Source organism: Amblyomma maculatum, chromosome 5, assembly GCF_055883805.1.
Source record: "Amblyomma maculatum isolate TAMU_Amacu chromosome 5, ASM5588380v1, whole genome shotgun sequence".
NCBI classification, from domain to species: Eukaryota; Metazoa; Arthropoda; class Arachnida; order Ixodida; family Ixodidae; genus Amblyomma; species Amblyomma maculatum.
Window position 1 is genome coordinate 108819445 of NC_139348.1, and position 24798 is coordinate 108844242.

A 24798-nucleotide genomic window follows, 5' to 3' on the forward strand; every position below is an offset into this window, starting at 1 on the left:
GTTTCAAATGCGGCGCTAAGAAATCTAGATGATAAATCATTGGAGCAACTAACGGACCTCTATAACAAACACTGGGAAGAAGGGACACTCCCAGCAGAATGGACACACGGGAAAGTAATTCTCATACCAAAACCCAATAAGCCAATTTCCCCAGCGAATATGCGCCCAATATCGCTCACCTCAAACTTAGGAAAACTCTTTGAACAGGTTATACTAGCTCGGCTAACTGCATACATGGATGACACGCACCCGCACTCAATGGTCGGTTTCAGGCCCCGTCTATCTACGCAGGACGCTATGCTGCAGCTAACGTCAGCAGTGCTTGACCCACATATACCAACGCATACTAAGGCGATACTAGCAATAGATCTCAAAAAAGCGTTTGATAATGTACAACACACAGCAATCCTACAGGCACTCACGAACATTCAAACTGGTCCTAGGCTTTACAACTACATAAGAGCCTTCCTTCAGCACAGGACAGCCACACTTCACATCGACAATCTCCACACCTCACCGTACACGCTTGCCAACGTGGGGACGCCGCAAGGCTCCGTTCTTTCCCCGTTTCTGTTCAACATTACCCTTATCCCCTTAACCGCAGAACTACAGAAAATCCCTCACCTCGGTCACACCATATACGCCGATGACATCACACTCTGGACAACACACGGATCAGACGGTGAAATCGAAGACACGCTACAAACAGCAGCAGACACGATAGCCAAGCTTACCGCAACAATCGGATTAGAGTGCTCCCCAGAAAAATCAGAATTACTAATCATACCCCCTAAAGGACGGACCTACCAAAGCCCCATAGAAATTCGAATTCAGGGAAGACAAGTGCCACAGGTTCATACCATCCGCATTCTGGGACTATACCTGCAACAGGATGGAAAGAACGTCGACACAATTAAGCGGCTCAAAAAGGCCGTTGCAAACACCACACAACTCATAAAAAGGGTGACAGGACGCGCACATGGGCTTAGAGAGGCGGACACACTTCGAGTAGTGCACGCCTATACCCTCAGCAGAATTCTTTATGCTACACCATACCTCAAACTATCATGCAGTGAGGTCCAGCAAATAGACTCATTAATTCGGCAAGCAACAAAGGCAGCACTTAAGTTACCGAAAAGCACTAGTAGCGAGAGACTACTCGAACTTGGAGTCCATAATACAATACATGAACTTCGAGAGGCCCATTTACAAGCACAATACCTCAGATTAGCTGCTACAACTACCGGACGACATATACTCACTAAGCTAGGCATCACTATTCCTGCAAACAATTCATCCCTATTAACACACCCTAGCCAAATTTACACTTCAATCTATGTCAAACCATTACCGCGGAACATGCACCCCCACTATGACCAAGGTCGCAGGAAGGCGCGCGCGGCAGCGCTCCACAAATGGTACGGGAATGAGCCCGATGCCGTTTGGGTAGATGCCGCCTGCGATGAGAGCGGAGCCACTGCAGTTGTCCACAACCCCCACACTTCCCCCTTAACTATTGAGCTTCCTTCAGGCACGACCCCTGAAGAAGCCGAGGAGACCGCTATAGCTATTGCTCTGGCATACACCGATGCCAGTTACATACTCAGTGATTCAAAAACTGCCATTCTAAATTATGCCAGGGGCCGGGTTCATCCTCCGGCGCACCACTTGCTGCACATGCCCACCTCCCACCTCCCCCGACGGATTGAGCTCATCTGGGTGCCTGCGCACTCGGGAAATCCCGGCAACGAGGCTGCCGACTCCTTAGCCCGAGGGTCTAGAAACCGGGCACAGGCGGACCTCATGGGGGATTTCTCGAAGGATCGTATGCACTCGTTTGCTGAGTTCACCGCAAACTCCCGCGCTGAGCGCCTCATCTATCCGTCACCCCACCCATCCCTCACTATCAGAGAGCAGTCAATCTGGCGTCGTCTGCAGACACGAACTCTACCGACACCAGCTCTACTTTCGAAATTTCAGCCGGTATCCCCCATATGCACTTTGTGCTCCCACCCCAAGGCCACTCTTACCCACATTCTTTTATCCTGCCCTGCGTCTCCTCCCCCCGCCGGGCCGGTGCCTCTCCGAACCTGGGAGGACTGGGAGACCTCACTGCGATCAGCGGACCCGGCCAGGCAGAAGATCGTCGTCAGCCGGGCCGCATACGTCATGGATAAACATAATATGAACGTTTAGATCGTGAGTGGGGTCGTGCGGAGACCCAGGAGGCCTGCGTGCCTCGAATTCTTCTGCAAATAAAGTTTTTTCCTCCTCCTCCTCCTGCCATTCTGATTAGATGTGTAGAGGCTCTGAAGTTTGAAAGAAACTTGGGGGGTGGTTGCACACTCCGTCCTGGGCTTCCCAGTATCGCAAGTGGCTGCTTAGAAACTCTCCGCTCTGGAGATCACTTTCAACCGCCCTGCCGAGGTGGCTCGGTGGTTAGGACGATGGACAATTAAAGCTAAGGATGCGGGATCCAATCCTGCCCGTGGTGGCCACATTTCGACGGAGGCGAAAAGCAATGTGACCGTGTGTGCGTAGTTAGTGCACGTTAGAGAACCCCAGGTGGTCGAAATTTCAGAAGCCCTTTACTACGACCTCTCAGCGTCAGTCACACTGCGAAGTTAAATCTCAGACGACCCATGGGTACTTGAGGCCCTGAAACAATTTGGGCCTCCGAAGATTTACCGACCCATCGGAAACACGCTGAAGTGGTGCCGATCACAAAGCCGGGGAAGCCTCCAGCTACGTTTGGCAACCTTGGCACATTAGCTCTTACGTCCACATTTTGTAAGCTGCTAGAACGCATGTTACTTATGCTGTTTTTATGATGGCTTGAGATGCCATTGGTACCACCCAGCTCAGGTTGGCTTTGCTCCCACTTGTATACTCAAGAAGGGTTAGATCACTTATCTGGTATATGGCTCTACTGGGGAGGAGATATCAAAAATCAGCACCATTTTTGCATTGGACGTCCACAAGGTCTGTGACAACGGCAACCACTCACAGATCCTAGCCATTCTACACTGTAAAAAAAAGAGCTCTACTTTACGTAAAAACCCGCTAGTAATGCGTTGCCCAAGAATTTTCTGTATAATAATTACAGACCATACGTGCAGAACATACGATAAAATCTGCGTGCTTGCAGTGTACGTTGGATTCATTTTCCACCCAGGGTATGCACTTTTGTGAGTTCGTTCTGGCAAGATCGTTCCATCTCCATACACATAGGCAGACAATATGTTGACCGCTCAGCCTTAAAGAGGAGTGTACCTCAAGGATTAGTTTTAGAACCAATATTATTTAACATTGCACTTCTTAAAGAGGAGTGCACTTGAAGGATCCATGCTGGCACCACTATTATTTAACATGGCACTTCTACCTTTGGTACGGAAATCGGCTACCATTCCGCACATTCTTCATCTGATATATGCCGATGACGTAAAAGTATTTTCACTGAACAGGAACCTTATCCGCCAAGAATTAGGCATTCAGGCCACTCTGGATAAGACATCTCAGTGCTACATGAAAGTTGGCCTGGCGCTCTCGGTAAAAAGGAAACACGCTGTCTCTCACAAACTATGCGGTAGACACCGAATTTTGCAAACACCTATACAGCTGCCGCTGAACTGCCATCTAGTTTATATCACTTCGTCAATGCGAGTCCTAGGTGTAGATATCCACAGTTGTGGTTTTTCAGCGCCATAGGACTCGTTCTGCGCCACAGAAGACCGCCAGAATAATGCATACATTTCCACGCATCGCTCATATAACAGGCGCCGCTTGCTGTAACATGGCTTGAACTTCAAAGCTTTTCGTACTACAGTTTCCGTGTATAGTTCGTCTCTCAGCTCTCGGCAGTATTCCTACTGCCGCCATATTCAGCTCAGACCTTGGCAGTACGCAACATCCATCTCTTCCTGAGGTAATCCAGACATGTTCATTGGGCGCGAGCGCCACCACTGGAGCGAACGGCGCTAGTGTCGACCTAGGGGAGTAAGTGGGATCACGTGATTACTCATACTGCTGCTGAAGCAGACGCTCGATTGAATTTGTGCGTTTTAAAAACTATCAAGAACAATTTCAACGTCACACTTAAAGAATGGGACCGCTTGGAAGCAGCGAGTAAAGGGGCAATGCGTGTTATCACAACCCTTCCTTGCCAGACACCCGTTCCCAATCTACATGCGGAGACCCAGTGGTGAGCTCATCGAGCAGCATCGTGCAGCGCGCTAGCTGAAGCGTCAAGCTACTCCTGCAGCGTCTGCACTGACACGTTACTTTGACTCGTCGTTTACGCTGCTTGATGCACCACATGCGGAACCTCCATTGCAGCGATCACAACAGGTGACAGACAACCATCAGCTACGTGCGATGCGCCACGTTAAACATTCAGTTGCAGCGGCAGAGGCCTCTAATGAGCAGACACTATAGGGGTGCTTTAAACTTACGTGAACCCAACCTCGGAATACCAAGTTTTATATGCTAACCTCATTTGTCCATCTCTTCCTGAGGTACTCCAGTCAAAGTACTTTGCTTCTCTCACAGCATTGTTCTTGGCCTTTCGCGACTGTTAGTCTAATGTAACAGAGAAGCTCTTTGATGCAGCGCCGACGCATTTGTTCATATACACAGTTTCTACACAAGCAGTATGGTCCTTACGGCGCATAGGTAGCACACTCGATATCATTAACGACATTTTCTATGTAGTGCGAGAATTTCCATACACTGTGCAAGTTGTGCCGGCTCGCCATAATATGCACCATCTCTGTGAAAGTGATGATGAGTCCTGTACATAGAGGGCGACATACCCTCTGCCTAGGTATAAGCTGCCTCAGTGAACCACCGCAGTTCCTGCAAAAAAATTTATCCGTCAATCCACGCGTGCTTTAATTACACCGTGTGGATCCATCCTGAACGCTACACCTTCGAAGTCACCTGACGCAAGAGTACTGACACATGTGGGCCCCACCACCGATTATTTTTTGGCATTTATGGGTGCCACAAGCCTGTATCTTTATGTTTCGATATCTCATGCTGGAGGGCATATTTGTGCGATAAAAATGCATATTTGTAGATATATGTACCGGTACGAATAAACCACGCCAGGTTTGCGAAGAAGCAGGTATTAAAAGTAGAATGAGCTATGTAGCGAAATAGAAGCGAAGGCCACCTGCTCCGCGCTCCGCATGTGCGAAAAAACGCGGCACCTGCTCCTCGCACCGCACCTGAGGTGAAATTCTCACGCCGATGACCTTGCCTCGGCCAGGCCAACGAAGCTTTAATTTTAAAAATAACAGCGTAGAATAAGAGCACGCAAATACAGTCGCGATGTTGCATGTACATGCGTCTCTTCGCCCCAGCCTTTATTACACACTTATTTCTAAATAAATTGAAACTACAAGCTAGGGGCATTTAGGTTGTGTTGGGGAATTTAATGATGATGTATCTACAACCAATTGCCTCCACCGCCTTTACAGAGGACACGTATCTATGCCTTGAGCGTTTAAGAACTGGCTCATAGCGTCTTCACTTGTTACGACATCGTCCTGCCCTGAAGTGAGCAGGCCTACAGAGCCATCAGTGTTGCTGCTAATCTCCTGAACATCATCAACATCATCATCAAGTAAGGTGAGACAACCAAAAGGAAAGTAGAATAATAAGCCTCTGGCAGTGCCACTATGTATAACAGGTCCAATCAAAACGAACATAAAAGATTTGGTTCCGAAGGACAAGCTTGGTCTATGTTTTGCACCAGTCGGCGAAAGAACCAGAAGGCTCCAAAAAACGTGGGGAATTCTATATAGCGACCCACAGCCGAACAGCGGGCCCGGGGATATTCTCCGTAATCTCCCTTGGGAAGTAGAAGGAGGGGATGGGACTTGGGAAAGGGAAATGGGATGTAGGGTAGGGGTTATGGAAGTTGAGGAGGGATCGGGGCAGCTTGGGTTTTCTCAAATGACCCTGATCGAGTCAAGCTTCCTTCTGGGCCTCAGTATAGGGCGAACCTAAACGCACGATCCTCGGCCTTCAAGCATATTCTCAAACCACATCACGTTCGCCGGATCTTCGTCACCTTGAAACAAGCTGCATCGGCCACTTTGGGGTTCCCCGTACCCCAAGTCAAATTCCCCCACCCCGACTGTACTAGGGCTATCTGAGGGGTGCATTTCGCCGTAGTATGATTCTTTCAGCCCTACTCCATGGTACTTAATTGGAAGCGGGCCCAAGGTCCCTTCCCTGTTGTAGACACTCAGTGGCTTCCATTCACCGTTTTCTTTCCAACATAGTATCTTGGACGGTTACTTTCCAAGCAGGAACACCTGGACTCATCTGGATTCACTGCGCCTGGTTATTTCCGCAGTATACTCGTGCGCGCTCCTACAGAGGTACAGCACTAAGGGGTCACCACTCCCCATTTTAACCCTGAGTCAGCGAGCCACGGCTCCTTTACTACTACGCGAGCAGCGCCCCCGGGCCCTTGGCAGCGGGCTGGGTTTTCCCTCGGCCAGCACTACCACCTAGGACCAAGGGTTCTCGAACCCCTTATCTGAAGCCTTAGTCAGCAAGCCGCGGTTCCTTGTGTACTACGCGGTCAGAGCCACCTTTAGGCAGCCGGCTGGGCGTTCCCTTGGCCAGCACTACCAACCTTGGTTATGCAAGAGGTTGCCCCCTGGAGGAGGTCCAAGTCAGCGAGCCGCGGTTCCTCTCGTACTACGGGAGAAGCACTGTTGTTCCCTTGACAGCCGGCTGAGCTTCTCCTCGGCCAACCGTACCGACTCGGTTTCTCGCAAGTGGTCGCTACTTCCTCTTAAATGCGAGCGTATGAACCAGCAAGCCGCTGTTCCTCGCTTACTACGCGGCTTAGTCGTCGTTCCCTTCACAGTCGGCTGGGCTTTCCCTCGGCCAGCCAACTGATTCATGTCATCCCTGGGTCCAGCTCCCTTGAGTAATCGCGCGTTTTCGGTGAAGATACTGAATGTGAAAGGCACAAGTGCTTTAGCACTGGCACAAAATGCTTTAGCACAAAGTGCTACCACTGTTCTTTTCCCAAGTTTCGGGCTTACCAGAGCTCACAAAGGCTACTCTACCACCGTCGTTTTCGCCTTTTAGAGCCTAAAGGCAAGTTCTCCAGAACCTGAACATGGTTCGCCCCGGCAGCGGCCCCGCGAGGACCCGATCGCTTCGGCAACGGAAACCAACGTGTCTACGGCTGGGAGATGCGCTCTTTGCATCGACGGGTTTTTGAATTTGTTCTGCTTTTAACCGGATTCCACGTGCCCGATCCGGACCTCTCCGGACCTGCCCCGTGTCACGCAACGGGCTACGTGGGCGGCGGCATGCTCACAATGCCGCAGGAAGTAAGCTGACAACTTCTCTGGGGATTCGCATCCCCACAGTATGGGTCCCGGCACGCACCCATACTGATCGATGGCTATTGCAACTGGACAAAGCCTAGCAGCCTTAACCACACCGGCCCATCCAGCTGAAGAAGGGGGGGGGGCGGGGGGGGGGGGGCACGACACCACTTCGCCAGATCGGATTTGCCCCCCCCCTCCCCATAATCTCCTGAACTGTAAACATAGTGACGAGACCTTCGAAAAAAAATATTCTGGAATTAAAGCGCACGAATTGTACCCAATAACTTAGCATGCTTGTAGCGTTATGGATAATTTGATTTGAAGTATATTTATGTTATCTTAATTAGAATGAAACTAAAATAGTGCTGCACAATTATGATATCTGATTAACCAGTATTTTCTTGGGGATGAAAGTGACAGCTAAAATGTTTTACATTTCAGGTCAACTAGCCATAACTGCATTTAGATGCTAATACTCTGCGCTAAGTGGACAACAGTGCGTGTGCTATAATTCCATTTTTAGCCAAAGCTCACCACCAACATCCTTCCGCTTTGCACCAAGGGCACAGCTCTTGTCTTCACCTCTGTGCTAATGGATTTTGGCACACGTTTTACAGTGACAACCCGGTAACCACCAAATAAAACTGGGCAATGCACCACCAACCTCGTAGTGCACTACTCAATACAAAAGTAAGTTAATTGTTTATGAATCCACCACATTTCAAAAGTCATCAGATTTTGAGTCACCGCTAGAACAAACGTGTTTTTTCCAGGCCGTGGCCGGAACACAGCGATTTTCAGAAAATTGGTGAACGATGACGATGATTATGATTGGTATATACGTGTAAAAAGCTAATGTTGGCGCACCGCACTCAAATATTTTCTTCCTTGTACCTCCCGGTAACCAAAATGGCTCCTTTCGCGTTTTATACACACTCAGCACTGATGACCAACTTCGAGGTCATGTCACTGAATCCATAAATACATACACTACGATCAATAAATTTATATTACGTGGATATGGGATCATAATGGTGAAAAATAACACCCAGGAAAATTATGTCTGCTCAAAAGTTAAAACATCCAGAGCTAAGAGGTTTAATGTTGTTTTTCGCGCATGAGCCCCAATTCATTCGGAGCAGAAGACAAGGAAGACTCTCGAGAACTTCCATTCCGATTTGAACCTTCATTTATATTATCGGAGCCATTACGAGCTGTTCGTTCTGAAGAAAGGTTTCCACCTTTTTGTTCTATAGCTTCGGCCTGTCACGGACTCATATTCCATCCGGTAAGCTGTTTTCAATCACAGCAAAACGAAAATGGATGATTGCAAGAGCGACAGTTGTGATATCAACCGCCTCATCGAGCAACTGAGAAGATGTAAAATCCTCAAGGAGTCTGAAGTCAAGTCACTGTGCGGGAAAGCGCGGGAAATACTAATTCAGGAGAGTAATGTCCAGAGAGTGGACCCGCCAGTCAGCGTATGTGGTGACATTCACGGCCAGTTTTATGACCTGGAAGAGTTGTTCAAGGTGGGCGGAGATGTCCCTGACACAAACTACCTCTTCATGGGAGACTTCGTCGACCGCGGCTTCCACAGCCTGGAGACAGTCCTTTTGCTCATCGCCTTAAAAGTCCGCTACCCCAAACGCATCACACTGATAAGGGGAAACCATGAGAGCCGGCAGGTATCGAAGGTGTACGGCTTCTATGATGAGTGCTTGCGAAAGTACGGTTCCCTTGTTGTGTGGCGTTACTGCACAGACACCTTTGACTACCTCCCCTTGTCTGCTGTCATTGATGACAAAATTTTCTGCGTTCATGGAGGCCTGTCGCCATCCATCGAAACTCTGGACGAGATCCGCGCCATTGACCGCAAGCAGGAGGTGCCCCTGGAAGGGCCCATGTGTGACCTACTTTGGTCAGACCCTGGAGACACAGAGGGCTGGGGGGTCAGTCCCCGAGGGATGGGCTACCTCTTCGGAAGTGACGTGGTGTCGCAGTTCAACGCAACCAACCACATCGACGTGATCTGCCGTGCTCACCAACTGGTAATGGAAGGGTACAAATGGTACTTCAACGAGACCGTCGTCACAGTCTGGTCCGCACCAAATTACTGCTACAGATGTGGCAACGTCGCCGTCATCTTGCAACTGGACGAGAATTTACAGCGAGACTTCATATTATTTGAAACGGCACCTGAGGAGAACAGGGGAATTGTAACGAAGATGCAGCCGTACTACTTCCTGTGAAGACCACCCGATGCTCGATTTCGTTCTTTTTTCAACTGTATACAACTCTTGCGCAGCGTGGGACACAAAAGGTGGCCTCAGACTGAAAAATTGCCCGGATGAAGCGAATATCAGTCAAGCAGTGTGCGTGATCATCTTTTCTACAACACGGCAAGCAAATCACCATCAGGCGTCTGTCGACATAATGTCTCTCTCCGAAGTTGAGCATGACCCATTAAAGAGAAAAGGGGCAAATAATGTTCGAGTTGTTTTTTGCTAGCATGGTCCTGTGAGCTTGTTGGCAACAGGGCATTCACATATTTTTGGACGCGGAAGATTCCTACATCTTGTATCTGTCAGTGGAGTTCCCTACCACTACTACACTAATTTGATTTCTTAATTTTGTCTAGTCAGGATGCTAATATGTAATTTAGAAACGCTGTTTTCTCCTGCACTTCGATGCATTTTCTCGATCACATAATTTTGACTCTGTTCCCCATAAATTAAGGGCCATACAGCGTTAAAAGAGGATTAAGGTTCACGTTTTTAAGGGGAGTTGATGAGCCTAGATTGCGAAATACATTGTACAGGCGCCCACACACTTAACTCGAATGACGGAACGCGTGGCCTGGACTGCCGTCAGCGCCGCGAGGCCATAGTCATAGGGTGGGAGGTAACGCTTTCAGTATGATGATGCTGATGCTGATGCGGCCATTCCCCTTTGTATCGGGGGATCACAAAGTTCTGGATCAGGCCAGGAGAAACGGAGTACATTTACTGCGGCTGACGATGGCTGGTGTGCAGATCGTTTTGACTGCTTTTTTAGTTATGCCTGATGACCGTGGGGATAGCGAGCTCATAACGGCGGTGTTTCTGCGCTATTTGCTCGCCGATGCGGCCTCCACGGCCGCGGCAAAGTTCATTGCAGTTTTTCTTATCGCGGGAACAACAAATTGCGCGCTAACCTGCCACAGCTCGCGCCCCTTGCGAGTTTTATTCAAATGCTGCCGACGTAACAAAATGGTTTCTGCTCTAAGTGCGGTTCCAAGTAAAGTCCTAATATGCGGAAACTTCGGGCAATATCGGTACGCTTTAGAACTCAGCTTCATCTTTTATTTTAGGAACTAGTTTAGTTAACATCGTATTTGTGAGCTGTTCTTTGTTGCGAATTATTTATACGTTTACACGTACGCAAACACGCTCTCTGTCTCTCAAAGAGAAAATAGTCCGGCTTCCTGGCATGAGAAGGAAAAGGGTAAGAACTTTTGTCACTGGCTACGGGAAGAAGAGATAAAACAATGATCATAAATTAGATTTAAGAGACGTTTGTCATGCTTACTCTGCTTTCTTGGCTTTAGTTATACGTGCTGCCTTGTCACCGGGCTTCGGGTATCCATAGTATACCCCATGGGGCGCCCGAGCGTGGAGCAATTAATTGTAGTAATTTTTGGTGTAAAGGGAAGAGGGGGGGGGGGGGGGGGGGCACTGCAGTCACTTCTGGTTGCTGCCAAAATGTGTTCAGTTTTCTCTGATGATATGCCGCTGGATGCAGACTCTCACATGGACTATTAGAGCGAGCTTAACTTGGGCAGCTAACAGACGACAGAGGTGATATGGAAGTGGCGAGCGTGTGCAGTACTTCATTGAACACTTTTCTTGCAATCTCGAGGGCAGTGCTCATTTTTGCCGGTCGTGATGGTCATCATGTCTGTCTTTTTTCATTGCTATTGTTTACTTATTTTGTGTATGTGCGGCAACAGATATCTTCTCGCCATTTGTAAGCGCGGACGTTTTCGTCTACTACGCTCATTAAATCGATTGATTCGCTAAATGCGTTTTATCTGTCAAGTCCATACTTTCAGCTTATTTTACACATCTTGCTGTTTGAAGACCTTCTAGAGCGTTGCCGCGGATTGCGGCTCCCAGTACGTACTCAGGAAGGCACATTAATGCGTGCATGTACATCATCATCATCATCAGCGCACTAATTTCTCACGTGCTCGTTTCATTTCTGCTGCACAGTAGAAAGGAGGACGTGTTTTGAGAACTACTGAGAAATATTAGACAAAGCCAAATGTGTGCACTATCAGTTGATTCGTTTAAGACAAAATCTTCCCAGTGTTATAGCCATTGTGCATGCACACCAACATTCCAGGCCGGACTGCTACGCTCGTCATGCTAAAGCTTGTTCCCCGCAGTGAAGGCACAGCACACACTACTGGTTGTTTTTGTACCAGCCCTAAATGCATAAAGAATTTAAACCGGCCGCGTGCAGCTAAACTTAAATAATGGTAGAGGCGCTTTCATATTAAAAACATTCTTATCGACCTTATGCATGGATTACGGCGTGCAACTAATCACACTTGAGCGTCAGTTCTACCACACAGTGTCTTCTTTTCTGCGGACACAGATTCCCAATACTGCCCTGGAACCCCATAGAGCAGTGGAGCCAAAGTTCGAGTATGACCGATGCCGATATCGACAAATCCCTAGATTCTCGCTCTCTGCCTCTCTCTCTCGCATGCTTTCTATTTCCGCACTCCTTTTATGTTGAGCTTTGAGAAACTAAACTAAGCTTTAAGCCTCTGCCCTTCTAACCATGTAATGATGTGTCTAACTGGGCCAGAGCTATTGCCAAAACTATGTGTTCGAAAAAATGCACCAAAGTGCAGGAGAAAACAGCGTTTCTAAATAACACCGTGGCATCCGGACTAGACAAGGTTAAGAAGTCAAATTAGTGTAATAGTAGCCGGGAAATCCATTCACAGATACAAGACGTAGAAAGCTTCCGCGTCCAAGAATAGGCGAAAGCCCCGTTGGCAACAAGCTTACTTACAGTGCATGCTGGCAAAAAAACAAAAAGTTATTTGCTCTTTTTTTTCTTTAATGAGACATGGTCAGCTTCCCATGTAGACATTACGTCAACAGATGGTTGATGGTGCTTGCCAGGTTGTGAAAAAAAAAATGATCACGCACGTTGCTTGACTGATATTCGCTTCATCAGGGCACTCTTTTCAGTTTAATGCTGCCTTTTGTGTACGACGCTGCGCAACCCTACTGAAAAACCAGAAGTTCTACCGAGCAATAACCTCAAAAAATCTCACCAAATCGCATAGACTCTCATACGGTGGACATCATTATCATAAAATATTTCGCATAATTTATGATAATGTACAAGAAACTATGAGATCTTATGCAGTTATATGCGATCTGTATGTGATCTCTTATGCGAACGAAGTGAGATTGTGTGAAAAAGAGGTTATTGCCTCATACAATTTTTTCAGTAGGGAAGGGTTGCATACAGTTAAAAAAAGTACAAAAGCGAGCATCGGGTGGTCATCACAGGAAGTAATCCGGCTGCGTCTTCTTCATTTCCCTTCCTCTGTTCCCCTCAGGTGCAGTTTCAAATAATATGAAGTCACGTTGTAAATTTTCATCCATTTCCAAGATAACGGTAACATTGCCACATCTGTAGCAGTAATTTGGCGCGGACTAGACCATTACGACGGTCTCGTCGAAGTACCACTTTTATCCTTCCATTACCAGTTGGTGAGCACGGCAGATAATGTCGATGTGGTTGGTCGCGTTGAACTGCGACACCACGTCACTTCCGAAGAGGTAGCCCATCCCTCGGGGACTGACCCCCCAGCCCTCTGTGTCTCCAGGGTCCGACCAAAGTAGGTCACACATGGGCCCTTCCAGGGGCACCTCCTGCTTGCGGTCAATGACGCGCAGATCTCGTCCAGAGTTTACATGAATGGAGACAGGCCTGCATGAACGCAGAAAATCTTGCCATCAATGACAGCAGACAAGGGGAGGTAGTCGAAGGTGTCTGTGCAGTAACGCCACACAACAAGGGAGCCGTACTTTCGCAAGCACTCATCATAGAAGCCGTACACATTCGATACCTGCCGGCTCTCATGGTTTCCCCTTATCAGTGTGATGCGTTTGGGATAGCGGACTTTTAAGGTGATGAGCAAAAGGACTGTCTCCAGGCTGTGGAAGCCGCGGTCGACGAAGTCTCCCGTGAAGAGGTAGTTTGTGCCAGGGACATCTCCGCCCACCTTGAACAGCTCTTCAGATCTGGCCATGGATATCACCACATACGTTGACTGGCGGGTCCGCTCTCCAGATGTTGCGTTCTTTGACAAGAATTTCCCGCGCTTTGGAGCAGAGTGACTTGACTTCAGACTCCTTGAGTATTTTACACCTTCTCAGTTGCTCGATGAGGCGGTCGAGATCACAGAGTTGTCGCCCTTACCTCCATCCATTTTGTTTGAGGTGAGAAGTTCGCAGGGGTCAAGTGGATGCAGCTAGCACAGATCCGGGTTAATTGGAGAAATATGGGAGAGGCCTTCGCCCTGCAGTGGGTATTTGGATTTGGATTTGGATTTGGTACAGAGGCTTCCCTTTTTTACCAGGTGGACCAGACAGGTCCTAGCCAAGTCAATTCCCTTCTGCTACGGAGTCTGTCCCGCCCTGGAGCAACGCCCCCAACACTATTTATCTAGTATGCCTTATCCAGTTCTCAAGGCGTCGTTTGGTCAGCTTGGTTGTCTCCACAGCCACAGCCCTCTCATCCCGCTTTGTTGCATCACTGTCCACCGCAGCGTCTCCTTGCGGCCGGTCAGACGTGAACCCCAGCACCTGCGTGCGGCAAAGTTGACCCGCTAGGCTAACAAGGCATGAGCACTTGGCAGGCTGATGATGATGATGAGCTTACCGGATGGTATATGAGCCCGTTACCAGCCGAAGCTATGGAATAACTATGTGGCAGCCTCTCTTGAAGAACGAACAGCCCGTAATTGTAGCTGCGCCGATGTTATGGATGCAGGTTCAGATCGGAATGGAACGAAGTTCTCTAGAGTCTCTCTCTTGTCTTCTGCTCCGAGTGGATTGGGGCTTATGCACGAAAAACAATATTAACCCTCTCAGCTCTGGGCTTTTCAAATTTTGAGCTGACATAACTTTCCTGGGTATTATTTTCTTCAATATGGTCCCATATCCACGCAATAGAAATTTATTTTGCACGTAGTTATGGATTCAGGGAGATGAATTTGAAAATGGTCGTCAGAGCTCAGTGGGTGTAAAACGCGAAAGGAGTCGCTTTGATTACCGCGAGGTACAACGAAAAACATATTGTGAGTGCGGTGCGCCAACGTTCGCTTCTTCCGATCATCATCATCGTTCACCGATGTTCTGAAGATCGCCGTGTTCCAGCCACGGCCTAGAATAGAAACGTTGTTCGTGCGGTCACTCAAAATGTGATTACTTTTGAAATGTGGTAGATTCATAAACAATTAATTTACTATTGTATTCAGTAGTTCGCTATTTTGAACAAATAGGCAGATCTCCAGAGGCGACAAAATGTTTTTTCATTCATAACTCAGTGCAGCGCTACTATTTGTTAGCTAAAAGGAAGAGCATGGTCAACGTTATACCGTATTATTGCTCCATTGTTCCCAGCATCGAGAGCACGCGCACGTGCTACACGTGAGGTGGTCTATTAGCCATTGTTCTCATGCCACACTAGCGTCTCTACGCTCCCACAGGCAGGCAAAAAAACGAAAAAAATTTTTGAAGGGTTAATTTATTCTTACCCCGATTTTTTCTTTTTTTTTTTTTTACTGTTCACCGATATTAACATTGTCAGTGAGTGGTTCCATTTGAAAATTTGTGCTCTGTGACAGAAGGAACTTTAACTTTTTTTTAATCAACTATCTGTTTTTGTCTTTACGACGCAAGTAATAACTGAAGTAAGCAGCAAAACAGACCGCGTAACGTAAGTATATCTGTGCAAAACGCACGAGGAAGCCTCTTTATAAATATTGCCTAGCATCACTCCATGGCCCCCATTGACAAACATTGAACCATGAAGGCGCCAAAATCGCACACATGAAAGACATGGTCTAGCAAGGCCTGTACATATTCATTAAAATTTAGAAGCTGGATACAAGCTTATAAAGGTATATACGAAATATTTAAAAATATTGGTGCAATATAAATAATGGCTCATGAGATAATTATTACCAATATGCTGTACTTGTTTCTTCTTTAGCAAGTGCTAACCCTGTCGCGTCTTCTTCCTCGTCACTCTGGACAGGTTAGCACCGCGGCGACAATAGGAGTATCGATAGAAGCGGGAATCCTCAAGAAATTACCACTGTAATTATCAGTCGTTTGCCTTTTTTTGCTGAGGTGCTAGTGGAATATTAGTGTTGAGGTGTCAGCTGACGCCAACAGGACCGAAATGGTTAATACACGGAGCTATAACACATATATTTGTGTTGTGAACGTAGGTACCAAAAAAACTTTTTTCTAAACACTATCTTCTTGCGCTCTAATCAATTTCAGTGTCAATTCCATTTTCAATATAAAAGGCAAGTTATCGCGGAATATTATACAGTATATAAATGTTCCCACTTTGTATTTGTATAACTGCGATACTTAATTGATATGATTATTTTGTACATGATATATTTATACGTGTACCCACCCCTTATGTAATACCCCCAACTGGGGGTATTTAAGGTAATAAAGTGATATGATGTGCAGTGTGTCGGTAAGTAACTTATAAGCATAAGGTAGAGCGAGAGGAAGAAGATGAGAGAGGAAGAAGTGAGAACGATGATCGCCGTTCCCTTTATTTTTTCCTTCCTCCTCACATTTCAGATATGTGTTTTCAGTGGGTCCCAGGCCACTGTGGTATTATATATAATGAAAGGGCAGATTTTTTAGCAAACTCCGCCTTTAGTGGACCTCTTGTTCCATCCATACCTAGTACCGTTTACTTAACTTTAGCACGATTTCAAAATTTCCAACGTTTCCATCACCTCAGTAACGAGCCTCTCCTTTCTGCACCAGATTACCAACACCTCAGATGGCCTTGGCGTGGCCGCATGTGTGTTTCAAGGCTATGTGAAGTGTCTATGACTCTCTTGCGCTGCAGATTACCGAAACTAAATCTGTATTTATGTCGTTCGGGACTATCCGCTACTAACCTCTGTGAGTCTTGCAAAGAAATTGAATCCATAGATCATTTTTTTCTCTTCTGTCGGAGGTTCATATCTCTCCGCAAAATCTACTTAGCAACTCCCCTCTTGAGATTATGCCTTCCACTAACCATTCCAGTTCTCCTGTCCTTCGGGGCAAGCGTCAAGGGATATGCCTTAAAACCAGTGTGCGATTTCATTCATGATTACATAAGTTCAACAAGTAGATTCCTATGCTAGGTTCGATTTCATTATCTTGTCTTCTCCTTTTTATTTTTTCCAAATTCTAGTTAAACATACATATTTATCTGTATACTCCAGTCCTTGAACATAAATACTTACAATCTACAATGCACCCTGGCCAATCCCCCGCCGTGGGTACGTGCCATTTTGTCTCAGGTAATCATCATCATCATCATCATCATCATCATCATCATCGCTTTGCCCAGACGAAGACAAGTCCACATGTCGAAACGTTGGCTCGACCTGCGAACTGAGGCGTATCCCATTTACCCTTGTTCAGTGCTCCTTATAAGCATATAGTACGAAAGCGCGACGGTATATATATTACCAAAGTATAGTGCTGCAAACGGTTGTAGTACTCATTGTTGCTGCTAAAAAGCACATGGCGTGTGTAATATCACCTTGTAGTGCCTGGAACGATCTTATGTTCTTTGTTCACGCTCTCTGTGACCGAGACGCGGCTTTATCTCTTTAATCGCACGAAGCTGCAGCACGGGGATGAGCTGCAGCTTTATCTCAGGAAGGTGCGTATACCCCGTGAGGGAAACTGAAGGCAGCAACCCTTGCAGGAGAGGCTGTCACATGTCGAATTAACGAACACCTGCCACCGCTGGCGACGAGTGACAACTTTGCAATATTTACACCGCCGCTAGATGCGACGACAGAATCGACGACATGCGAGGACACGAAGAAGTGACCTCGCATTTGCTGTCGGCATTCGCTCGATTGCTCGTTTAATAGATACTGCAGCTGACCATTCAGTCGTCAATGAACCGCTTGCCTCTCAGCTGAATAAAAAAAAAAGTCAAATTCATCTAAACTGCTGATAGTAACCCCTGGTGGTGTACCTGAAGGGGTAACGCTAGCGTAGATTCTTTGAACTGTCCTTATATTACACCTAGTTTGATCGACGTTATCGAATAAGGCTGAGCCTATGACACAGGTTACAAACGAAGATGTGTCGCCTAAATGAAATGGGATGCGCCACAAGCGAAAGCCTTTAATGAACTTGTGGTCCACCTTCACTACGCACGTATTCTCGGGCATTAACGCGATACCGAAATTCATACCAAAGCAAGAAGTGTACCCCTAAGCACCCTCCTCGTCCAGAAACGTGATGGAGCGAGAGCGTTATTGCATACGCCAGCCGTTCTCTGTCGAAAGGCGATGCCAACTACTTGACGACGCAATAAATAATGTCTCGCCACCATCTGGGCCAGGTCGAAGTTCTGCTCCTAACTGCACGAACAATTCAATGCTCTGAGATTACACGCAGGAACCTCTAGTGCGGCAACCCGCACAAGCGCAGTAAGCCAACTAAACGGCATGAGAGCTTGTCAATGATTAGAAGGCAGTCGCACATGCCTCGTTTTTGCTAGTCAGTCTCCGAAATTCACTGTTCCTGAAGGATAATGGGGAATGAAGATGCTTTGTAATCAACGCCTGTCCACAGAAGCTGAAGGGTATTGAAAACAGCCGCTGCGGTTCACAATCAAAACTGTCGCGGCCGTGTTCCTCTTGGAGCGATACGCCATGCCTGTCGTAGCAAGCGTAAAAGTTCGCGGCTATCTATGGCCAATGTTATAGATGACCAATATTTACGAGCCTTGTGGTGAAGTTATTTCATAAGCGTTTTCCTCTATTGCCAGCGTTGCATTCCTCTCCGTAGAATTTACTTGCAGGTCCCCCTCGCTCTACCAGCTCATGCTCTATATATTCCGATTCTCCTATCCTTCGGTCCAAGCGCTGAGGGATACGCCCTGAAACCAGTGTGAGGTTATGTGCGCGGCTATGCAATTACGTAAGGTACATTCCTCTGCTATAATGAAAATTCTTTACTTTTTTGTTTCCTTTATTTTTTTAATTCTAGTTTGACTCATAATTATCAAAGCACACTTCTCCTTTTCCGCGAGTCCTTTGCATCTGCACCCTGGCCATTCTAGGCATCATCTTCTCCCCCGTAGCAGTGCAGCAAGGAAGGCTAAGCGAGCGTCAGGGACGCCTGAAGAGCGGAAAAAAGCGTCTCTTTAAGCAGCGATGCCCAGCTTCGGATAGACAGACTCCGAGTCGATACTGAACAACAAGGAGAAAAAGACCGTCCGAATTACAGCAAGAATTCGTCGAAGCTACTGATAACCAAGTCAACCAAGCCAAATCCTAGCTTTCGCTACGGCCTAGCTGACCTAAGCCACTGCATGTTTTTATGCAAAAGCTACACCGATGGCAGAGTGGAGGCGCTGCGCTCATTACCACCGGCAAACAGTGCTTAGTCCAAGGTCATCACGCTCTACACTCATATTAGCATTATTTTCACAACAACCGGATCTATTACGATTCTGTACTTCGATAATGGACACGGTTCGACGAGTGTTGAGCGCGTGCAAATTAGATTCTCATCGAACGTCTGTGACACGTTGAATGAGACGGGTTGTTCACGTGTGAGTGATTTAGTTTCACGAACCCATTTCATAAATACTGCGGCCAGCATGCTGAAGCATCACTGCAAGACAAATTACAGGTCGCGCGAATAGACAGAATGGAGTACCACATCGATCAGCATGCTAGGAAACACAAAACTCATATTTCAGCCAAGTGGCACAGGATGCATATTAGGAGCCCATTACAAAGCTCAAGAGAGAGTCACATTTGGTTGGCTTGCACATGTGGAAGCCCAGGTACTGCGCTATGACAGAGCGTAGCTTATTCTACCGGAGTCTCGGTGTCGACAAGACACGACAAGTGCATGCTATGAGGCTTCTTCGACTGTTGCGTATACCCGGATAAGTGCGCCGTTCGCCCTTGAGGTTTACGGGGCACAGCATTCCACACAGCTCCTTGTGACAATTAAGGCCACTAAGAATAGGCAAATTAAATACGTGTCTAAAGTGCTACTCGTCCTTTTGCGCAACAATAACAGGGGAAACAGGCAAATAGAGTGCATTGTTGCCCTTACATCTACAAGCGAAAAGGTGCCCTTCGCTGGCCACTATTTTCGACCATAACGATGGCCTGATGGTGTGTGAGAAGTGCCGTTCGTGCCCTTTAACCGGCCCTAATCCAATTCTGCTCTCACCCGCCTAGAAACACGAATATTTGCATGGCAACGTTTCGAGAACTGCGCGATTGAATTTTTCTCCCATAGACCTCGCTGCCGAAGAATTACCTCCTGCTTGTGGCCTCACAACCTCAACACTCGTCATGAAGCGATTTTCCAGGCCTCCGAGGAAAATTTTCGTTATCGACTCAGACTCCAACTTTACGGGGAAGCAACCGGCCCGTCACATAGGCCCTAGCGATCAAACCGACGTCTTTCGCCAGCTAAGACCCATACTGTTCTCCCTTCGAATCCTGGGTCTCTACAGCGGCAAGAAAGAAGAAATTAATAAGAAACCACCACCTTGGTACGACCACGTCTCGCTGTGGACGTGCGTCGTCCTCGGCCTCCTCTGCACCTACGTCACTGCGTCACTGGCGTCCTGCATGAATGGCCAGTTCTGGGCCTCGGCATTCTCTTTCCTCAAGGCAAGCTGCGCCCTCATTTCCAGTCAGGCGGTGATTCGTAAGGAGGCAGACGTCTGCCGGCTGGCTTGGCAACTGAGAGAGTTCCCGTCGGCTTCTACGATGAAGCTAAGGACCACGGCGACCATCATGGCTGCCAGCGTGTGGTTCTTTGTGGCAGTGAGGGTCGTCGTCCAGTGCATGGTTCTACTTGGGTTTACGCCACAAGGTGAGCTTGCCCACTGTTTGTTGAGTTACGGGGGAGTGCAGAACGCCGGGCACTTTTTACAGTGGCCGCTATTCACACCACGTTTCTTGGGGTTTCGCATCGTTGAAGTCGTATATTACTGGTGCGTAATCGGAAAAGTTTGCACGGGCTTCATCCGTGGTTTTTTACTTATGAAAAAAGAGGAGAATGGTTATTGTTAAAGCAGGAAGGTATGCTGGCAGCTGAAGAATGTGTTGCCATAACGTATAGTAGTAGGCGTTCGCCTCGGTAATATACAAAGGAGTGTATTTTTGTGCCTATACATATAGGTGCTGGCCGGTCTCAGATTCTTCACCTCGGTATGCTGTGAAATGAAAACACTCCCACAACTGTCCCTCAAACTCACATTGCATAGTGGTAACCATAATGGGAGCTTATTATTCTTTTGCAAGACATGACCTGCAAAGGCGTCAGAACAGAGAAAACAAGCAAGGAATATCAACAAACAACCACTGTTTAAAAAAAATCCTCTGTGGCCTGTGGCCAAGCAGCATTTGCGAGCGTAGAAGAAAACCTTAAAAAAATTGGGAGGACGCTTAAGCTTCGCCTTCAAGAGTGGAACGCGATAGCGTTATTGCACCTCGTTCGCACCGCCCACTCATTCGCTCGGTATGCTCTTGAGCGATCTAAAGAAAGGAAAGACGCTTGATTCTACAACCCGTGAGGGTGCACGGAGAAACTACAGGGGCGAGTGGCGCGCCACCTGTCGGGGCAGCGCCGCACATTGCGAGGAGGGGTTCTTCTGTGTTTGCCGCAAGATGGCTCTGCATGTGCGCAGAGCGCAGAAGAAATGTAGCGGAAACGTACTTCGCTACTCGTGTAACTGCGACTTCTGTAACATGGTCATAATTACCGATATACACCGCAGTATAACGTTCTACGGCACGTTTCTAAGGCAACACCGCATTCACTAGAAGCGCTTTTGTACCGCTTTCAAGCATCGAACTCGTGGCTGAGTATAATAAAGAAGAAAAAAAAACTCGTGGCTGAGTAGTAGCGTCTCCGTCTCACACTCCGGAGACCCTGGTTCGATTCCCACCCAGCCCATCTTGGAAGTTGCTTTTTATTTATGAAGTGCATGCCGGGATTTATCGCTCACGGCCAACACCGCCGACGACACCGGCTTTTCTGCGACACGAGCTCCTTCACGCTACCGCGTTAAAAGTTTGCTACAAAACAGAAACTTATAGAGTTCCCACCAACACGTGCATAACATTATCTTACAATACACTGCAGTTGCCTCCAAATTAAAAGGTGTCGCAGAAAACTGGGCGTGTGTGGGCTGCTAAAAGGGGCGTATGGGGTCGGTGTAGTGTGGTTGATGGAAGGTAGTTCTCTCTGCGACTTTCCTATAGGTATGCGGGACTATGTTGCGGTCTCATATTTGTTGGGCTATGTCAGAAATCTAACGTTTGGCAGACCGGAAATATTATAGCAGGCTAATATGCAGCGCCCCCAGGGATGCGAGACATCTTCATTGTGTGTCATAGTGCACTTGAATTATTTCTAGGAAGATTTTGCGCACTCCCAGCAGTGGCATTCAACTTTATGTTGGAGATACTTGTGCTAGTTTGCTTCTTTTCCGCAATAGAACATCTAGTTTTGTTATTTGCGTTTGAATTAAATAGCGGTAGGCTAAGGAGTAAGTGATTTGCTTGTGTATGTCATGCTATTCTTTTCTTGCTCAATACATATACGGTCCATTTCAGTATTTTGAAAGACAATGCCCTTTCCCTCAAATACTCACAGAGCTCTCAGAGCACGCAGCGTCTGCCTGGTTCGGCATCGACGGCCAGCTGCCCTCGGAGCTGCTCCTGCCGCTTAGCATGCTGGACACGGCGCTGGACAGCGTGCTCGTCGAAGCCAGTCTTTTCTTCTCCATGGCTCTCTACCTGTCGCTGGCCGTCGCACTTCGGCACAGGTGGGCATCTAAAACTGCCATCAAAGGCACGACTCGACCACTTTAATGGCTACCATCGGGGCCTTCCTTTGGAGATCCACTTTCGCGTAGATGAACTTTGCCACTCGCCTAACCACTCATCTTTATGTTGTGCCTCTATTAACTCACGCATACCCATTGACATAGTGCAGTAAGCTGCCCCATATGTCAATGACCACCCAACATAGAATTAAGCCCTAGCGAAAAAACTCTATAAGTCGCAATAGCCTCATACAGATTTATCATACTAAACTCGTATAAATATCATATAATCTCATTAAAATATCATTCAAAGTATGACAATTGTATGAGTTTAGAATGAGGTTAGTATGAGAAACCTGTACGAGGTTATTGTGACTCATACGGTTTTTTCGCTAGGGAAGTCCCGCTTTGCGCCTTATGGACTAGCCCGGCGTGGCCTAGGCATGAGTGTCTGACTCGGGATCTAAGGGTTCGGCTTCCCTCTCAGAGCAGCTGCTGCAATTCGCAATTCCTGCCAATGCGCCCCTATCCCGTCGTTTTTTGACGTCACATAACCTATCGACCAGTCTGTGCTGTCTATGCAACCTGCCAACTACCACCTTAAAGATATGTTCGTGATATTTCCTTCACAATTAACGCCGGCGCCAGCACTGATTTCTTAAAGCAAAAAAACGGGGCCTTTAATAGTATCGTGCTAAACGAGTGTGTTCAATCTTGTGAAGATTTCGTAGAAATTTGTTAACGCTTTCTTCCACTATTTCGTGCCCTTGTAGGTCTCGAACCTTTTTAGAAACTTCACTTTTCGTCCAGTCGTCGAAGAAATCGCGTTTAAAACTGCTTATTCATATCTCAGTTCCAATCCAGGCTGTTCTGAATGTAAGCATAACCCAGTAGATATCCATTAAGTGCCCTTAATGAAATCCATGCTGTAGAACGGTGGCCTCAGCTCCGCACAGCTCACCAAAGCGCTGTTAAGCGGTCATTCGCATAGATGAGCTTGAATGTCCTTTTTCCGTGTTATTATCAGTAGAGGAGCACCCATGACAGGGATCTCCCAGGGACATGGATACCATAAAGGGAAACGCAAGTCGGGGACAATCTATTATTCCGCGGAGTAGCAATTCGAGCGCCGCCGATCCAGGTACTTTACTCACGAATGGCGAAATATATATAGGTCTCAAATAACCAAACATCGTTTTTTTTCTGTAGTTTTGCTTGATAACGAGTGCCAGCATTGCCCTTTTTGATCTTGCATCGTTGCTGAAGTTTATTTAAGGCCCGTTATTGCTCTATACCCGGACGTACGCGACAGAAGCCGGCGCAAGCTTCCATTGCTACCCGAAAAAAAGCTCACAGAATCTTCTTATCCAAGATTATAATGGGCAAAGAAGCAAGTGATCATTCTCATGTGTGCAACAGACATTTCAGCGGGTAAGATTTCGTTCATCGAGTTCGCTCTAAAGAGTTTGGTGAGTAGCGGCACAAGGAACGGCACGCGCATTTTAATTTGCGCTTACCACTTGTGAAGGTAACGAAGACCTATATTGCTGGTAAGATGGGAAAGATGCTGCCTCCTTCACAGAGCAGTACGCTACCAGAACAAGGAAGGATCGAACGAAAGCCAGATGGTCTCATTCTTCTGAATGAAGACATGCGACGGAAGTTTCACTGAAGTAAACTAAAGATTCTGTAGCCACAAGTAGCCGTATGCGTGATACGTTTTCTCAAGCAGCGTCTGCAGTTCTGTAGTAATCTCAAGAGACAGAATACGTGAACAAATGGGAGATAGAGCATCACATTTTGTGATGTGCTGAGGTATGCGTCAACAAAACTACTTTGCGCGGAGAAAACAAATATGCGCGCCCGAACGAAGATGCCGATGACGGTAGTCAGTGCGTAAGGATTCGCTTTGTGGAACGGACTTCTTCGCACTTGCTATAAAGATTAATCCACCTCTTCCCCCTTTGTCCAAATTGTCTGCTCTACTACATTCAAGGTGGCCGGTGAACGGTGCTGCTTCCACCAGTGCTATCCGCAGGCACTTAACATCTGTTAGGCGCCTACTGAAAAACGAAACGTTCTACGGGGCAATAACCTCACAAAATCTCATCAAATCGCATAGACTCTCATACGGTGGACATCATTATCATAAAATATTTCCCATAATTTATGATAATGTCCCAAAAGCTATGAGATCTTATGCAATTAAATCTGACTTGTATGTGATTTCTTATGCGAACTGAGTGAGATTATGTGAGAAAATGTGAGGTTATTGCCTCATACA

At 47.2% G+C, this 24798-nt stretch overlaps 2 pseudogenes; one reads left to right on the forward strand and one right to left on the reverse strand.

Moving 5' to 3' along the window:
• The first annotated feature begins 8680 nt into the window (after positions 1-8680).
• LOC146189197 (serine/threonine-protein phosphatase 4 catalytic subunit pseudogene) lies at positions 8681-9613 on the forward strand (annotated as a pseudogene).
• Positions 9614-12931: 3318 nt separating this feature from the next.
• On the reverse strand, positions 12932-13863 carry LOC146189198 (serine/threonine-protein phosphatase 4 catalytic subunit pseudogene; annotated as a pseudogene).
• Between the last annotated feature and the right edge of the window lie 10935 nt (positions 13864-24798).